This window comes from Wolffia australiana, chromosome 3, assembly GCF_029677425.1.
Source record: "Wolffia australiana isolate 7733 chromosome 3, ASM2967742v1".
NCBI lineage: Eukaryota > Viridiplantae > Streptophyta > Magnoliopsida > Alismatales > Araceae > Wolffia > Wolffia australiana.
This window is the reverse complement of record NC_135837.1, coordinates 17,143,001-17,156,428: the sequence shown is the minus strand read 5'-3', so window position 1 is coordinate 17,156,428 and position 13,428 is coordinate 17,143,001. Positions and strand designations below refer to the sequence as shown.

The 13,428-nt window shown below is 46.7% G+C and overlaps 2 pseudogenes; both read left to right on the top strand.

Annotated features, from left to right (window-relative positions):
• Positions 1-3,344: 3,344 nt before the first annotated feature.
• On the top strand, positions 3,345-6,750 carry LOC144701421 (transcription factor bHLH13-like; annotated as a pseudogene).
• A 2,467-nt stretch (positions 6,751-9,217) lies between these two features.
• LOC144701118 (cytochrome P450 89A2 pseudogene) lies at positions 9,218-11,468 on the top strand (annotated as a pseudogene).
• Positions 11,469-13,428: the final 1,960 nt, after the last annotated feature.

Sequence of the window (13,428 nt, the reverse complement as noted above, 5' to 3'; positions counted from 1 at the left end):
TTTCTCAATTTTTTTAATTCGGTCGAGCCAAGATATTGTCCACATCTTAGTTCCTAATCATACAGTTCACATTCTGATACGATTAGACTAATAAAATCACCAGCTGAAGGATGAAAACGCACCAACCTGTGCGGTGCGATTGTGCGATTTTGGTCCGGTTTTTTAAATGGTTGTCTTTTCGGAATCTGGCTTCCACAGTCACAGAATAGTGAGATCACCCTTCTACTCAAGGCTTTGCCACCGTCGATCGCGGCAGAAGTCCCCTTCACCGGATTCTAATTTTCACCTTCGGTAGCTCATCTGCTATATCTTTGTAAAGTTTATATCATTTTCTTGAGGTTTCTTCTAAAACGATGTTTGGTTGGTATTTATCGGCTGTGTTTTCTCTCACAGGTGTGCGGCAGACGTATTGAAACCCAGATTGAACTCTAAAGCAGATTTCTGACGAGAAATGGGCAGGTCCCTACCTAGATTCAAGGTGTAGTTTTTTTCCTATCTCTATTTGTATTTCAGTGAGTTGTTTCTTATTCTATTAAACGGGTTGTCTCTTAGCTCGTTTGCGAAAATTAAAATCAGTTACTCCATCGCTCTTACATTTATATGTACATACATATATATCTCACACAGGTGTGCGGTAGACGTGTTGAAACCCACTCTAAAGCAGATTTCTGACAAGAAGTCGGCAGGTCCCCTCGTAGATTCAAGGTGTAGTTTTTTCCCATCTCTATTTTTATTTCAATGTGTTGTTTCCAATTCTATTTCAATGGGTTGTCTCTTAGCTCAACTCCGGAAATTAAATTCAATTACTCCATGTCTTTTATGTATACATATATGTGTGAGAGTGTGTATATTTATCCTTTATGTTATTGTTTTTTACTCTACTTCTATGTCTATCCCTTTTGCATAATCTGTGTTCCATCTCTCTCTTGTTCTTTCCATCCCCTGAATCAATCGATTGGAAGAACATTGTCCAATGATGATTAACTGATCTTAATGGCTAGTCTTTTTAAGGCATCTATGAGAACTTAACTTATTCTCTCCAAGTTAAACATTATATCTGAATAAACTCTCTACAATCCCTGGCCCTCTTTCTCTCAATTACACCCACTCTCTCATTCTGTTTCTCTCAATTACTCTCTACTCTCTCTAACTCTATTTCTCTCAATTACACCCTCTCTCTCAATCTCTTTCTCTCAATTACTCCCTATTCTCTCTCAATCTGTTTCTCTCAATTTCTCTCTATAATCTCTGACTCTATTTCTCTCAATTACACTCTCTCTCTCATTATGTTTCTCACAATTACTCTCTACTCTCTCTGACTCTATTTCTCTCAATTATTTTTCCTCATAATAACAATTTAATCCTAAAAGCATATTCTTTTTCCTTATAATAAGCTCATTTTACACCTAATTGCTGGCATTATGGAGAGCTCCTAGTTCAGAAAGAAGAAGGGGGTCCTGCCAACGTCATCACCAGATAGAGACAGACTCGATATGCGACTGCAAGACAGTGGTCTAATGAAGCCCATGCAGATGAATGCTTTCGACATCATCTCCTTATCTGTAGGAGATGTGGGCGGAAGTTATGATACCTGTCCTAAAGGAGACTATTTGGCCATGCAAAGGAGTTGGGCCCACTGATCAGCACAAGCAGCCACAGTCGTTAGCTATACTTTAATGGCCATGATCATCAATCCACTGGACAGCCCAGGAAGCTCCACTACAACTTGAGCTCTCTCTTTCTCTCTTGGATGCTATCTATTTAGTCATGTATCTCATGTATGATGTGTAGCAGCTGTTATGAATCTCAAATCAACATGGTAATGAGGAAAAGTATAGTTATTGGTGCTTCTGTTCATCAGCTTCTACTGAAATTCTGTCACTAGTTGAAGTGGATCTTGAATGTCGAGTATGATAGTCCATTTGCTCATCTTTCTGTTTCTCTCTCCATCTCTCTCTCTTCTCAATCTTTCAATCTGTTTTGTCCATCTACCTCTCTCTGCAAACAGTAAAACAAAGTTGCTTTGGAAACCCATTTGCTCCTCTCTCTCTTGCTCTCTCTTTTCTCAATCTGTCAACTTTTTTTGTCTGCCTCTTTTACCAAACAGTTAAACTAAATGGCTCTAGAAGATGAGGCTTGAATCCCATTTTCTCCAATATCTCCCTCCCTCTCTCTTATCTCAACCCGTGAAGTTTGTCTGTCTGTATCTCCCCAGACAGTAAAATTAAGTGGCTTCAGAAGATCATGCTTAAAAACCCATTTGCTCTCTCTCTCTCTCTATCTATCACCCTCTCTCTCTCTCTCTATCTCTCTTGGATGCTATCTGTTTAGTCATGTATCTCCTATATGATGTGTAGCATCTGTTATGAAATCTCGAATCAACATGGTAATGAGGAAAGTATAGTTATTGGTGCTTCTGTTCATCAGCTTCTACTGAAATTCTGTCATTAGTTAAAGTGGATCTTGAATGTCGAGTTTGATAGTCCATTTGCTCATCTTTTTGTTTCTCTCTTTATCTCTCTCTCATCTCAATCTTTCAAATTTTTTTGTCTGTCTGCCTCTCTTCGGAAACAATAAAATTATGTGGCTTCGGAAGACCAAGCTTGAAAACCCATTTTCTCCTCTCTCTTTCGATTTTGATAGAACTTTAATCTACCTTTTGCGAATTTATTAGAAGAAAAGAGGATTTTTAACAAAATATTTTAATAAAGATATAACCATTTTTGGATTCCCTATGGTTTTACTTAGGGAAATATGGAAAAGAGAGAAGCGGAGGGCATATCTATAAATAAAATGTAGCACTGTCCATTTAATTCAAGCCTAAATTCAAGGTTTAATTCAAGCAGTCAGCTCATTTTTAACCGTTTTATGGATTTTAGTCACATGTTAATCATCACTCCAAGTAAATTCAGGTTTCAATATAACTTTTATGTTCTTTTGTGATTTTCATATAATTTACTAATGGTTTGAATAACTCTTTCTCAATCAAATGGCAGTTTCGAAAACAAAAAAAATTCTTAAATAATGTGACAATAAATTACTGAATCTTCTCGATTTCTTTAGAATTTAAATCTATTTTTCCCGAATTCATTAGAATAAAAAATGAACTAACAAAATATTTTAATAAATATATAACCATTTTCTGGTTCCCTATGGTTATACTTAGGGAAATATGGAAGAGAGAGACGCGAAGGGCCATCTCTACTACTAATAATCGGAATTAATGTACCCTTCTAGACGCTGATTGGCTGACAAAAGAGTTAGAGAGAAGAGAGAGAGAGATAGATAGATAGATAGAGAGAGAGAGAGAGAGAGAGAGAGAGAAGAGGGGGCCCGCGTATCCTTTCTCCCTATGGTGGACGGGCCCAACCCCTCGGGCTTCTCCTGGAGCTACACAGTCTTCTGGCAGATGTCCAGTTCTTCCGCGGTGGAGATCATTCTAGGCTGGGGGGATGACCATTGCAGGTAGCCGCGGGAGAAAGAGGAAGGCAAGGATTCCTCCCCGAGGGCTGCCAGCTTCAGTGGATGCGGAAGGAGGAGATCTAGAGGCTAAGTTTCTGCGACGCCGATGACGAGAACTTCGCTCTGCACCTGGACAAGCTCACGGACGTCGAGTTCTTCTTCCTCAGGTCCATGTACTTCTCCTTCCCCCACGGCATCGGCGGCCTGGGAAAGGCGCTCGCCTCGGGGGACCCCCTCTGGGTCAGCGGCGTGATTGCCATGGCCGATTTCTGCTTGCGCGGGTTCCTTGCCAAGTCCACGGGGATCCAAACCGTGCCGCTGGTGCCGGCTGACGATGGCGTGCTCAAGCTCGGCTCAGTCGTGGCAGCGGCACAGACCGAGGAAGCCGTGGCCACCATCAGAGCCCTTATCTCCTCCCACCGCCATGATCAGACCATGATCTTCGGCAAGGACCTGGACTGCAGAAAGAGCGGCTTCCTTCTTCATCCTCAGACGAGCCTTTTCCCTCTACTAAAGTAACAGTCTTTGCCCTCGCCGATCCCGATCTCGAGGCAGATTGACTTCTCCGCGGCGGGGCAAGCCGGGTGATGTAATACGACAGTCGTAAAAGACACTCCGTGTTACATTGAGAGGATAATCACTGAATTTGATGTCAATTTCGTGGAATGATGCATGTAATTTTAAGAAAATATAGATGAGAAGTACGACGATCGCTAAATGACCTGAGACGTAACTCAATTCGATACATGACGGGTTCTATCACTTTCAAGCTCCCAATGATCCACGGAACTGGATCGAAGGGACCGACGTGGTAGGAGCGATTCTCGTCCAAGGATGTCCACAGATCCAGATACTGTCAAAGATAACTTCCTAAACCGATGGTGGTTGCTAAGTCCTATATCAATTATTAAAATCACTCGAGACAGAGGAGTACGCAAGGACGGCACTGAGGGAGATAATAATACTGATAATGAGGGGAGAAAATGGACCCGTAGATTGTGCTCCACCAGCTCATGGCGGCAACCGATCGTCGTAGATGAGAATAGTTAGATGTCGGAGAAGATTGATCAATTGATCACAAGCAACCTGGCTCTGGTGCAAACCCCAGTTCTGAAGGATCAACAGTTGCTGGATAATGGATCCCGCTGAAGGAGTCCAGAAGGCCCGAACAGAGGAAGTGACAGCCCTTTGGTCAACATGGGGACCAAACAATGACAAATAGGTCCCGCTGGAGGAGTTCAAAAGATCCGAACAGAGGAAAGGAAACCCATTTGGTCAACACGGTGAAGAGCGATCAATCAAACCCGCACAGATATTCAATATGGCCCAACTGTCGTCGGGCCTTGGCTCGGACGATGGAGTTTTTGACGAACAGGAGTACAAAGATCGGCGGCGGGGGAAGATATACCGTGGGCCAAACAATGAAAATGTGATAAAAAATGGCTGCACGGTAATTCAACAGGCACCTTTTTTTCCTTTCGTACGCCTATAGAATCTTCTCTCAGGTGATTACACGTTCAAGTGAACATTCGAGAGCGAAAGCGGGTAGTCGAGCATCAATGGATCATCCCCTTTTCCCTTTCGAGGGACAATGTCGGCGTAGCAATTTCATTGGCCATAGAAGTCGTCGCCGAACAATGGTATGGACCGGAACAATTTTGGAACTCCACGGCCATCACACAAAGGGAAAAAAACGGATGCAGCCAGGCCGGAAACGGCCAGAACTCATCAATAAAATTCAACGGCCATAAGGAATGAACAGGACAACCGCAGAGTTGGGTGGGGTCACGATCGTCGGCTATTCCCGGTTTACCCCAGTAATTCCGCCGAAAGGGATCGTCAAACTAGCGGTGGAGAGGACATTCCCCTCGTTTCTTGATACGATGAATGGATCCACCAACGATGCAGAGAACTTGCTCGGGGATATCAATCTGACGAACTCAATGGTGAAATTTTTGGCGATTTCAAGGTCAATCTGCCCCGTGGAGTTCTGGCAAGGCAAGCTTTCTTCTTCGCCGTCTACTTTCAACCGTAACCTCTCCCACCCCGACAGATCTATGGCGGGGACACCACATAGAACGAGAAAAATAACAAGCATACAACAATCTGACTTTTCGAAATGCCAATCTTCAATCAGCCAAGGATCTCTTCACATAAGGATCTTCTTCATGCAAATCGATGATCTGTTCTGGAGAAAAAATTACTGGAGTCTGGAATTGGAGAAGCCGGCGATAATGGCCAAATCTTCAGCGATTTCTGTTTCTTCCTAACCAGAACTCAGTGAAACACCAGACGGACAAGAATATCTTTAATCAAAGAAAAAAAAAGGCCGACACTCTCTCTAAAGAACTGTAACTGCCAAAAAAAATAAACATCAGATCTGACTTTTCAACAATAACATGGAACCCCTTTCCATGTTCACCTTCCCCCTCTTCTTATAGAACAAAGGGGAACGGTTATGGACTTCGTAGTGGACCTTTTGAGGGGAAAGCTTATTGGGCTTTTCCCCTAAAAGGGTCTTTTAGGGGGTAAGAAGTCAAATGGACTACCCCGCCTAAAGCTACAAGTAAATCCATAAGACAACTTGTAGACATCATTCATGGGGGACCCAAACACATACAGGGGAGCATCCCGAAGGTAGAACGAAATAAAACAACGGGTATGGTAACGAAAACAGATAAACATGTAAATGAGAACTGTCGGAGAGGAATCCAACGTCAGGCCTGATACTGGAAATGCGGATTATTCACTTCAGCTTGAGCTGCATGGTGTGGTTGATGACGAATCAGAATGTACTCCTTTGGATGGTCCTCCATCAATGGGGAAAGAGAGGAGAAGCTGTTTCCTCCCGAGGAGAGGAGGCCGAGGATGCCAGGGAGGAAGTCCGCCAATGGCAGAGAGGAGCCCTTCAATCACATTGAAGCGGAGAGACGCAGGGAGAAGCTCAACTAGCGGTTCTACATGCTGAGAGCAGTAGTCCCTAATATATCGAAGATGGAGAAGGCCTCTCTCCTGGGCGACGCCATAGCCTACATCAACGAGCTCCAGGCCAACCTCAAAGACACAGAGGCAGACAGAGAGAAGGTCAGAGAGAGCCCTCTGGTGGAGGTGAAGGCCGTGGGGGAGAAGGTGGTCGTGCACGTCGGCTGCTCTCTCGAAGCCCATCCTGTTTTAAAGGTCATCGCCGTGTTCAACAAGGAGCAAGTCGAGGTGGTGGAGTCTACTGTCAATGGCCCTGGAGACATGGTCCCTTACACCTTGGTCGTCAAGTCTAGCTCCTCTCAGTAGCATACCTCTGAATTTCAGAGTTTTTAGAGAACTCTGGTCAGTTAGGATTTCTGTTAATTCTTTATGTCACTTCTTTCAGGATTCTGAGATTTACTTGATGAGATCGCTTCTGTTCCTTTCCAGTAATGAAGTTTCCTGGTCACTTTAAATCGTGATCTTTTCGGCTCCTCCGATCTCGCTGTCCCAATTCTTTCGAGATTCTCAGATTTTTCTTGACAATATCACTTCTGTTCATTTTGATTAATTAATTTTACTTTGAAATTGCCTTTTTCTGTCAGTTCTTTCGCCATTCAGAGATTTTCCTTATTAGATTGTTTATTTTTATCTTAATTTTGTTTTGAAGCATATCTCGTTTGTCTTATTTCGATGGTTTTACTTCAGATTCTTGTTTTTTTGGATCTTAGATCGATTACTGATACATTCAATATTTTCTTTGATTATTGGCAATGAATTCCTGATTTTTTTGGGCACCAGAACACTTTTGACTGGTTTTTTCGGCTCCTCAGATCTCATTGTCTTCATATCAATTCTCTCTCGATTCTAAGATTTACTTTATGAGATCACTTCTGCTCATCTAGATTCGATTCCAGAAGCATATCCAGTTTTTTCTGTTTCAGTATTTTGATCAATTTGATTAACCAAATACATGATCAAAAACGAAACACACAGGGTGCTCAACATAATTTTTGTGTGAACTCACTTGAACATGTGATGGAAGTACGTGACCTGGAGGCTTAGACATAAATTATTTTGGACCGTGGTCGTTCACATTGTCATATGACGTTCGTTGACATTGATGTCATCACATTGACTCTGTCAACCATATCTCATTATCATGTGATAGGATCCCTGCCAGGATCGTATCGAAGATGGTTGAACCCGGGCGGAGTGGACGTCGCCGACGGGATAATTGATAGGATCCCTGCCGGGATCGTATCGAGGACGGTTGAACCCGGGCGGAGTGGACGTTGCCGACGGGGTCAAGAGCGGATGGGCGGAGTGAACGTCGCTGGAGGACTAGACGGAGTGGATGTCGTCGAGGGAGAGGAGACACTACTTAGAAGGAAACAACTCAATAATCTAACTCCTGCCCTCCAACCAGGAGGGCTACATACTTAAAGGGAAACATAATGTAGGAAAACGATAATTATCTCTCTCTATCTGTGTGTGTGGAAGGGCTGAGCCTCACTACGGGTGGGGGGATGCGGTGGGGTCCTCTATTCTACATTAAGAGAGTGAGGGTGATTGGCTGACAAGAGAGTGAGACAGTCAAGCGAGCATTGCGAGCGGACCCCCCTAGTATCTATAAATAAAAAACAGCGCCGTCCATTTGTGTTCAATTGGCCAATTTTGTGCGATGTGGGTTCCGATTTTGTGGCACAAACAAGAGACCCACATCAACGCTGTGTGAGATCTAAAAATATTCACAGCCGCTGAAAAAATCGGACCAGACCGCACGACCTTCCCTAACATTAAGGACAAAGAGTGCCACGGGGAAAATCATCAATTGCCATTTTTTACAACGGACAATGAATACCATGTGAACAAAAATCTTTCCATCGTCAGTCAGTGTGATATAGCTGCCTACCTATTTAATGTTGATTTGTCACCCATTCTCAGATAACCTGTATGTGGAAGACCTTGGGTTTGTCTTGTGCGTTGAAGAGAGCTGCCTCGAATGGCACGCGTTTTGAAACTATCATGTTCTTGTGGTACTAAATCATTTTCCTCGCAATATTTATAGCCAGGTAATGAATCTCTATTAATCATGGGCTGTTCAGGTAATAAATATACAAGTTGTATGCGCAGGAAGATTTGTCCATCTCCATTGAACGGTGCTTGCTCGGTAACTTGTCCACATCTCCTTTCTTTTTCAAAGAGATGGCCTCACGGTTCTACTCACATTCTACTTTCTCTCTTTCATACCCCTTACAATTTATATAGATATCAGGAAGGACACGGACAAGCAGTCATCAGATCTCTATCATTACCCCATTTTCGCCATGAAAAGAGATCTCGATGTGAGTCGTCTCATGATGCCCAGAACGGTGATCTTGCTATCAAAGTTCTCACAACTGTATATTAAATTTCTTTATGGGCAGAAAATGTGATTATGTCCAGCTTGGATGCGCTCGTTACATCGCAAAGTGTAGCAGCTCATCTCAGGACGAATGCTCTACACTGCACCACGTCTGTTTCGATTAACTATCGTATTAATATTTTTTGGCTCGTTCGACTAATCGACTGGCTGTTGGATAATCTCCCGCGTCTTCGTTCACACGGAGCTTCTGTATCACCCACACGTCCTTAACCCGCATGGAGAGGCCTACGTTCTCCAACGCGCGAAATAAAAAGAAACATCCCACGTTTTCAAATAAGAGAGATGATCTTATCCCACGAACAATACGCCTCATAATTGCCCGAATGCCCTCGGGTAGGGGATGTTTTCCACATAAATGCGGAGGCTCCGACTCCAGATATTCTCACAGCTCTAGAAGCAGCGGCATCAAATGAAACAGCAGAATAAAAAGAAGACGAAGAAGAAGAAGAAGAAGAAGAAGAAGATTATAGTTCTCATGGAGATCTGGAGGATCGTCTTCTTCTGCCTGACAATATTGGTCATCTTCCTCCGGAGGCGTCGGGATGTGAAATTACCGCCCGGGCCTACAGCCTTTCCCGTCATCGGCAATCTCTTCTTGCTCACTTGCTCCATGGCTAATATTGAATCCTCGCTCAGGGATCTCTGGAGCAAGTACGGCCCGCTCATGACGATCCGCCTCGGCTCCTACAAGACGATCATCGTCTCCGACAAGGAGATAACCCACGAGATGCTCGTCCGCCGCGGAGCCGTCTTCTCCGACCGGCCTCCTCTCTCTCCTCTCGTCAGCCTTCTAAGCTACGACGCTTGCACCATCAGCAGCGCCCCTCACGGCCCCCTGTGGCGCGCCCTCCGCCGCAACTTCGCCACGCACGTGCTCGGGCCCGCCGCTCTCCCCTTCCGAGCTCGTGCCCGCGAGCGCGCGCTAAATGATCTCCTGCAAGAGCTCCGCTCGGCCGAAAACTCCCAAGACAGTGTTATAGTCGCCAGAGAAGCTTTCAAGAAATCCCTGTTCCGGCTCTCTCTTTCCCTCTGCTTCGGCGATAATCTAGATGAGGAGACGGAACGAGAGATTTTAGAGTCGCACGAGGAGCTTCTCGGCTTCTTAGAGAAGCTCTACGTGTTCATGTCCGCGCCGTCCGTCGCCAAGTACGTCTTCCGCGAGAGGTACCGGCGTCTCCTGAGCCTTCGTCAGCGGCATAAAGACGTCTTCTTTCCGCTAATCAAGAGAGCCAGGACGCCCGGAGAAGAGCTCCTATTCAGCTCCACATACTTGGGCTCCCTGGCGGAGCTCCAGATCCCCGAGGAGAACGGTAGAAAGCTCAGCGAATACGAGATCATGGCGCTCTGCGCAGAGTTCTTGATAGGAGGGCTCGTCTCTATGGGCACCGCGCTGGAGTTCATCATGGCGGAGATCGTCCGGAACCGCGGAGCGCAGGAAAAGCTCGCGGAAGAACTCCGCGTAAAACCCTGCCTCGAGGAAGATAAACCCTTCCTGAGAGCGGTTATCTTGGAGGGTCTCCGGCTTCACCCGCCGACTCACTTCGTGCTCCCGCACGTGGCCGAGGAGGAGACGACCGTTGGCGGATACACGATTCCCAGAGGGTCCAACGTGAACTTCGCGCTGGCGAAGATAAACCTGGACGCAGATACCTGGCGCGAACCTCTGGAGTTCAGGCCGGAGAGGTTCATGGCGGGCGGGGAGGGGGAGGGAGTCGACGTGGCCGGGGGCCAGAGCGTCAAGATGATGCCGTTCGGCGTCGGACGGCGGATCTGCCCGGGGATGGGCCTCGCGCTCGAGAATCTCCGCTGCTTCGTCGCCGGACTTGTCCGCGAGTTTGCATGGGAGGCGCCTGACAATAGCAACGTAGACCTATCTGATTCGCTGGAGCTCATCTACGTCATGAAGAATCCCCTCCGCGCGCGCGTCTCCTCTCGCCAACTGTAGCACCCAAACTGGTCGATATCTCTCTCACTCTCTCTCTCTCTCTCTGCCTGTTTCTCTCTCTCTCTCTCTGTCTCTTTGTCTCTCTCCCGCTGTCTCTCTTTCTCTCTTTCTCTCCCTTTCTCTCTATCTCTCTGTCTCTCTTTCTCTCCCTTTCTCTCTGTCTCTCTGTCTCTCTTTCTCTCTTTTTCTCCCTTTCTCTCTGTCTCTCTCTTTGTCTCTCTTTCTCTATCTTTCTCTATCTCTCTCTCTCTGTGTCTCTCTCACTCTCCTTTTTCTCCTTGTGTCTCTTATGTCTCTCTCTCACCGTCTCTTATTTTGATGGGGGACCATCCAACTTCGAAGACCCCGTCGAACCAGTTCATTGAGGGAGGGGTCACGCACGAGACCCAGCCTTAGGAGTACCTGGCCTAGTCAACGGGCCACAAATGTTTGATGTTATCTTTCCTTACATTTTCTTTGTTTAGTAGCCCATGTATGTTGGCCACGCATGTGTTTGTTTTTGTTTGTTCGCATGTGCTTGGACCACTGTATGGACCTACACGTTTGCGCTTGTGTAAGCCCATGTCTGGGCGTGTTAGGAGTCTCTCTCTCCTATTAGGGGGCCTAATTAATTTAATTGGACCTTCTTCTCTTTATTTCTAAGGGGGAAGGCTCATATTTGCCCTTATTAAAGGTGGGGTCGCTCCTCGTAGAGGAAAAGAGAAAAAAGGATTGAAGAAAAATGATTTCTAAAGTATTTGCCAGATTTTAAAGTGTTTTATTCAGTTTTTGCCATATTTATGAAAAATGGCACTCTGAACTTAGGAGAGAAAAAAAACCTAGAGATCACCACAAAGCGCCGCCTTCTTTGCCGGAAATTGCTGCCGCCGCCACCTTCGCTAGAGCACTGGCCACCGTCTCTTGCGGCCCTACTAAGGTCACCACCTCGCGACCGACCTAAGGCCACCGCACCGCGGACCTTGAATGTATGTATGTATGTATGTATGTATGTTGCATGCATATATACATACATGTATGTTGTTTACCGTAAGAAAGACAGAAGGAGAAGAAGAATAGGAAGAGGAAGAAGAAGAAGAGGAAGAGGAGAGGAAGGGAGGAGAGGGGAGTTATTGCGCCGCCCGGGCCTGCTGGTCACTGCCAAGACTCGCTCGCTTCCCCCCTGTGCCTACTGTCTTGCCGGCTGCACTGACGAGATTGGGAATTTTGAACGTATCCTCCACACTGCTGAGCCAAGTGCATGGACGCGCAGGACACCAGTGTTGGCCGCGTCATCGGCTGCCTTACGGCGCCATCTCGCAGTGTTGTATCACCATTGAATGGCCACTCAACTTGCCAGCTGTGCCACCACGCCACTGCCCAGTTGCACTTCTGTGGGAGCCAGCTCGACCAGCATGACAAGACAATGGTGAAGACGTTCTGGTTTAACACAGTGGGTGAAAACACGACCGGGCCACCGACCATTCTGAATTTTTCGCCAGCTCTTGCTCGTTTTAGTCATTTTACCATGATTGTTTTGTTCCGTGTTTATCGTGTCTGCGTTTTTCTTGTCGTCATGTTCCTGTCCGTCATGTGTCACGTTTTGTTCCCATGTTGCCGTGTTCGTGTAGTCAAACATTTAGTTTTGTATTAAGGGGGGTGCTACGTATAAGGCCCCCCCAACTAAGCACTAGAGCCCTTACTAAGCGCTCCCACCCCCTTACTAAGGGCCATCGTCCCCCTATATAAAGGGCACAATGGAGCCCTATCCCCCTCAGACCAGGTATTATTTTGAGAGATTCACGTTCTGCTTGGTCTCGCCGAGAAGAAAGAGGGGAAGAGGAGAAGGAAGAGGAGAAGAGGACAGGAAGGAGCGGAAGAGTGGGAGACAACTCCGTTGGGTCGCCGTCGTCCTCGTCGGTGACGCCGGTGACACTCCTCCCCTGCCCTTGGCCATGCAGTTCGACTGCGAACGAAGCCCTGTGACACAAGCCTACTATCGCTCAGATGTACTGTGTAGCGGTCAACCATCCATGCCGCCGACTAGCCGTCGTGCCATTCGAGCGACACAGGCTAGCTGCGCAGCCGCACCCGTAGTGCCCCTTGCGCTAAAGCTACCGCGCAGCCGTAACCGCTGTGCAGCCGACTAGTCGCGCAGCCGCACTAACCATGCAGCCTCGCAGTCGTTCGGCTGCACGACCGTGCCGCCGTCCAGCTGCGCCGTCCCGTTAGCCACGCTACCGAGCCGCTGACGAGTTGCGCCACCGTGTGACTGAGTGGCCTTCGCCAGCGCCGTAGGCGACACGCGTGCATCACGCTGCCGCCACCGCGCCCCAGGGCTTCATTTATGGGATTTTTGGTCAAAATTTCATCCTAGGGTTCCTCCGCAATGTGACACGAGGGCCTCGGACCGCCTTTAGAATCACCATCGGCGTCCCCCTCCAACACCAATGGCACCAAATTTTCTCCAGTGATGCCACTTTTTGTTGCACCACCTCAATCTATATCACCTCTAGCGATGTTTCCTCCTGCAAACTCACAGGTAATCTCACGCTCAACTCCACATCATGCATGCATGAAAATTTTGTCACCGTGACATGCACGACATAGGCTACATGTGCACGTCGCACGAACACCTTGCACACAGTTGGTCCGT